Genomic DNA, 6058 nt, shown 5'->3' on the forward strand with positions numbered 1-6058 from the left:
AAAGTTACTGAGACCGCAAAAGGTTTCATCATTTCGTCAGAGAAATAGGACGGCTTCAAATTTCACTGGGACAGAATAAACAGAATAACTCTGTAGCCCCAGGTACCTGGCCATTTCCTGAGTTTATCATCACATATGACTGCTCATAGGGTGTGACACTACATCGTGTACAACCAGGGAAATGAAAAGTTGTGCTGCAATTGTGTACGATGAATCAAAATGCATTTTCTGATGTCATATGTACCTAATTAAAATTAATTAATTAATTAATTTTTAAAAAGAAAAAGTCTATGTAAGCTTTTTCTTTCCTGTGTAGATGCTGCCCCACCTTGTTCGTCTCAGTTCGGTTCTTTTTGAGACCAAACACCATGCCTTCAATTACATTGCAGAGCTCTGATGGGGAGATATTTGAAGTTGATATAGAAATTGCCAAACAATCTGTGACAATCAAGACCATGTTGCAAGATTTGGGAACGGATGATGAAGGTGATGATGACCCAGTTCCTCTAATGCAGCAACATTTAAAAAGGTCATTCAGTGGTGCACACACCACAAGGATGACCTTCCTCCTCCTGAGGAATATGAGAACAAAGAAAAGCAAACAGAATATACCCTTGTTTGGGACTAAGAATTCCTGAAACTTGACCAAGGAACACTTTTTGAACTTCTTCTGGCTGCAAACTACTTAGACATCAACGGTTTGCTTGATGCTCCATGCAAGACCGTTACCCACATGATCAAGGGGAAAACTTGGAGATTCGAAAAAACTTCAATATCAAAAACAACTGAAGAGGAGGAAGCCCAGGTACTCAAAGAGAACCAGTGGTGTGAAGAGAAGTGAAACGCTGGACCTGACACTGTAACACTCTAAGGATTGTTCCAAATACTAGTTGCACTGCTCTGTTTATAATTGTTAGTACTAGACAAACAGGAGAAATGAAGAAGCAAATCAGTTGTATTAGCATAAAACTGTCCTTACTGCCTGTGTGGTTTGAGTACAGACTCCAAACCTATGGCTGAATTTCTTCTAGTGTGAGAGAAAGTTTCTTTCTTTCTTTATTCTGAATACAACGGAACTGTGGGTTCTCTGTAGAAAGGGGCATTTTGGGCTTTCCCTCCTTTTGTAAAGCAATTTCTGCCTAGTTTATTGTCCAGTTAACTTGAGTGAGCTTTGAAAAGTTGGCAAAAAAATTTCTGAAATGGAATAAACAAAATATTATCTTTATTCATGAGTTGGAAACTGGAAAAAGGCTACTTGAAAGTAAATGTTCTGAGTTGGGGTTCTTAGGATGTCTTCCAGCCTCCTGGAGTCAATCAGTACCACTGGGATTGATTAGCCTGTATGTAGCAGGGCTTCCTTAATTGGACCAGAGAACTTGTTTTTTTTTTTTTTTTCAAGCAGGTACAAACTTTATTTTCGAACTCACTCTAATGCCACCCACATGGCCCTGCCAGGAACTCCACACCAACCGGAACTATCAAACTTGTTTTTTTTTTTTTTTCTTTTTTCTTTTTCTTGAATGTCAGCTTTGAATATGTTGCCCAGAGACTCAGTTATTACCCAGTTTGTGGATTTGGAGGGGAGAAATGTAACTAGACATTTGGATAGCTTTTCAATTAAAAAAAAAAAAGACATTTAATTCATGGGGTCTGTCATCTTTTAAAACACTATGTTCCCATATGGGGGAAACTCTTCATACTCCTTGCATGTAAAAAGTAACTTTAACATTGAAATATGTGGCAAAACCCAGAAAACATTCATCATGAGTGCAAGGTACTTTCAATAAAATAAAATAATAGTAGTTTACAGATTTTATCCTTCCCTACTATGCTCCCCTTTTCTTTCCTAGTTATCATTATCTGTACTCATATGTGCCACAGTCTCGCTGGACACAATTCAGGAGCCACTTGTCAAAAGAAACGAACTTTATTTTTTAGAACACACGCCAAACCACAGAGCTCCTCAGGAAAAACCCTCAGAGCCCAACTGCCACTGGCTTCCCACAAGCCTCTCAACCTCCCCCACTCCTCCTGCTCTTGAGGCTGATTGGCTGGGTCATGTGAGCAGAGCCAAAAAAAGTCCCCCAGCTCTGTGGTCTGAAAGGGCGGGAAACAGCCCAATGAGCATCACTGCAGAGGAGCCAATCAGTTGGCAACTGGAAGTTTGCTGGGGCCGCTGTGAGCCAATCATCAGCTGGCAGATGGAAGTTTGCTGGCAGCTGGAAGTTTGTTGGGGCCCCTTCCGCTGTGGCTCTCAACACATATGTAATTTTATTGTATTTTCTTTACACTTCCTGTGAGTTCTGGTGAAGGTTATCATGATAGTAGCTTTCGATCACTTCTTCTCCCATTTGTCCCAAATTCATCTTGCCTAATAATATCCCATATGTAGTCTCAAAAAAATTTTTTAAAAACTATGTAAACCAGTGATAAGTCATTCCACCTTCGCTCAGCTCTGGAAGGCCTTGTTTGGGATTGTCTATTGGCATATTTATTGTAGGTAATATACCCATGTGACCTCATAGCTTCCTGGGGCTATTTTGGAAATTCCTAAGCAATGCAAAAGTCTTGAAAGTGTCTTCTTTGCATCTTCATTCACACCTTGGAGAATCACAGAGAAGATAAATACTTTGTGGAGCCTGCATTCAGGGAACAATTTTCACAAAGGCAATACTTTAATTAGAAGCTTCACGGTTGATTTTTTCCTATTCATCCTACCACATAATAACACAGCCTTCCAAAACATCCTTCAAAGTCTTGATAAAGAGTCATAAATTATTTAAGTACTACATATTTCTGGCTGAAATTTAATTTGAATTTTTTTTTTTTGGTAGTGGAGATTGAACTCATGGGGTGCTTAATCACTGAACCACACCCCAGCCCATTTTATTTCTTTTATATTCTATTAGAAATGTATGGTTCTACACAGTACTTGGTTTTGTCCCACAGACTCATATATACATGGAAATTGATTTCAGTTCATGATCCTTCCTGTTTCCTCTCCCTTTTCCCTTCTGGGCTACCCTCTCCTTCTCTTTATCAGCACCAGGACCACACTCCCAAAAACATGTTCCCATTTCTCAAACCCAAAACACTTTTAGAGAGAAAAATGGCTTATATTGGAGAGATGAAATATTATTTACATTTAATTAGATTGTCATGTTTATATGTTTTTCTACTCTGATTTTGCATTTCCTTTTGAGTAAAGATTTTCTCCTTTGCAATGTTTTTAACCAGAAAGCATCATGAGATTCAGAGTTCTGAAGAGATTTTTCAGACCAAACAATGCATTTCACAAACTTGTGCAAGTTTTGGAGACTTGTGTCTTTTTCATAACCACTCAGCTTATATATTCTGATTTTCTTCATGCCTGGAATGTTTCTTAAAGAGTTAGGATGTTTACAGAATAAGAGGTGATGTTTTAGTTTTTATTTTTTTTCCCATGGGAATCTTGGAAACACCCACTACTAGATTTATATAATCACTTAGTAATATGTCAACTGATCAATATACATCCATAGAATTGAAGACAAGCTAAGACCTCTGAAGATAGGCTGTTGTTCAAAGGACACCGTTCCTATACTTCACCTTGGTATTCTCTACACTGCACAAGGAATAAACAGCCTTTGCAATGGTGTTACTTCACCATCTTAGAAAGTTTAGGATCCCTATTGGAGGCACAGGTTACCCCAGGTCTCTTCATTCAACCTACCAGCCCACTAGCAGTACAGAAGAGGAAGTTATTGGATGCTTAGCAGCATACCTGGCTTTAACCCATCAGGTACCATTAACACTCCCTGTAGTTGTGACAACTAAAAACAACTCTATAGACGTTATGTACCTTAAAAGGCAAAATACCCTCCCCCTCTACCTTGTGGAGAACCTCTGCTCTAGTGAAGCATTGAACATTTACTATTATTATTATGAATGTTGTTGTTTATACCAAGGATTGAACCCAGGGCACTTCTCCACTGCCCACATCCCCAGCACTTTTTAAAAATATTTTATTTAGGGCCTTGCTAAATTGCTGAGGCTGGCATTGAACTCACAATCCTCCTGCCTCAGCCTCCCCGACCACTAGGATTATGGGCGAGTGCTACCACATCTAACCACACTCATTTTAATAATGAGAACACCATGGCTGCTCTACAGAAGTATAATGCAAGATACTTACATCGTTTGAAATTTTCCAGTAACCACATTTTTTAAAGAGTATATATAATGATTCGGAAATATAATGATTATAAAATATAATAATTATAAAAACATGATGAAGGGGATATTTTCATTCTCCATACCAAATTATTGAATCCAGTGCAGATTCATGCTCACACCATATCCCAATTTGGACCAACCACACTGCAAGTATTCATCTGCCACCTGTGGTCAGTATGTGCCAGGATGGATAGTACAGCCACATTCAGGGACAGATGACAAAAGCTTCAAAGTCAGCAGCAACAAAGTAGCAACCAGCACAGCCAGTGTCCAGATCCTGGTTTCTGCTGCCATTCTCCACTGAAGGACGCAGAGCTCCACGGAGAAATGGATGACCCCGGGGCTGAGGCAGGACCTAGGAGATGGGCCTCAGTTGTATCTGATTTAATGCACTCAGAAAGAAATAAGGAATATTTTCCTCCCTATTTTGCTGAAACTAGAGGAGCTTAGGATTTCAAGGAGAGCTCCTAGAATTCCTTGAGTCAACACAGATGGGAGAACAACAGGCAGAGAAGCTCAAAGCTTAGAACATGGGAATACATTCACAGTAAGTGAAATATTAGTCCCATAATATTCCAGATTCCCATCAGTTATCCAGATATTTTCTGGCTAGTGCTTAGAACAACCTTTCAGAATATTTGGACCAGAATAAAGCAAATAAATAATTGCATTAACATTGTCAATGATTTTTATTGTTATTGTGGTTTTTGTTCTCTTTTTCTGGTGCTGGAGCTTTACATTGGGTCTCACAAATGCTAAGCATGATCTCTGCCCCTGAGCTACAATCCCATCCTTTGCTAAAATTTAGTGCCAGTATTTTTAGAGGGAAGGCTAACTATATGACTGTAATGATGTTCTTGGTCTGCAATAAGAAAATACCACTGACAGAGTGGCTTCAACTTCAGAAATTCATTTCCCATAGTTCTGGTGGCTGGGAAGTCCAAGATCAAGGTGGTTTCACCCTGTGCTTCCTCTCTTGGCCTGCAGGTTTCTGCCCTCTGTGTGCTCAGAGGACCTCTTGTCTGTGCACACAGGAAGAAGAAGCAAGTTCTCTGGCATCTCTTCTTCTAAGGACACTATCCTATAGATCAGGGTCTTGCCCACATGGTATCTTTAACCTGATTTAATCCCATAACGGCCCCATCTGCACACTGGGCACTAGGGCTGTCATGTGTGAATGTGAGACTGAGGACATACAAACATTCAGCTCATAACATTCAGCTCACTATGCTATGAAAGAGAAGGAGGACAATCACTGAGTCAATACTTTTATTCTTCCCTTCCTACTTATGTATTGCCGGGGTCCTGCCCTAGCCGGGTCCAGGGAGTCCTGAAGGATGAGTGGCGTCGGCGAAAAGACTAGACAGGAGTCGTTCCGTTCGAGCAGGTCTTCTAAGAGGCCGGAAATACGGGCTTGGGTTCTAGTTGATATAATCAACGTGGTGCCTAAAATTCTCATGACCTTTCAAAGGATGGTTGTTGTCCGTTATCAGGTTTGTCCACAATGTACTGAGATAGAAGAACAGCCTTCTACTTTGTCCTCGATATGCTGAGAGGTAGTAGAACAGCCTCCAAGGCATGAACTACCTGTTATGTAACTGAATTATCTCAGGAATCTTCCATGTCCCGAATCAATAGAGCAAAGACAAATTTCAAGAATTTAGGAAAAAATGCAGATGCAGTGGCTCACATTTCTAATCTCTCTCTCAATTTGCATAGTTCCTTAGAACCCCGAAGTTGTTCAGCTTTCATAAGCACCTCCAAGGACCCATGGGGGATGTTGCATGGTGGTTTTCTTCTAATGACCTTCATCACTTCTGGTAGGTATTGGGCGACTTCATCT

At 40.1% G+C, this 6058-nt stretch overlaps 1 pseudogene; it reads left to right on the forward strand.

The window, feature by feature from the left end:
• The first annotated feature begins 368 nt into the window (after positions 1–368).
• LOC144255975 (S-phase kinase-associated protein 1 pseudogene) lies at positions 369–841 on the forward strand (annotated as a pseudogene).
• Positions 842–6058: the final 5217 nt, after the last annotated feature.

Source organism: Urocitellus parryii, chromosome 7 (assembly GCF_045843805.1).
Source record: "Urocitellus parryii isolate mUroPar1 chromosome 7, mUroPar1.hap1, whole genome shotgun sequence".
NCBI classification, from domain to species: Eukaryota; Metazoa; Chordata; class Mammalia; order Rodentia; family Sciuridae; genus Urocitellus; species Urocitellus parryii.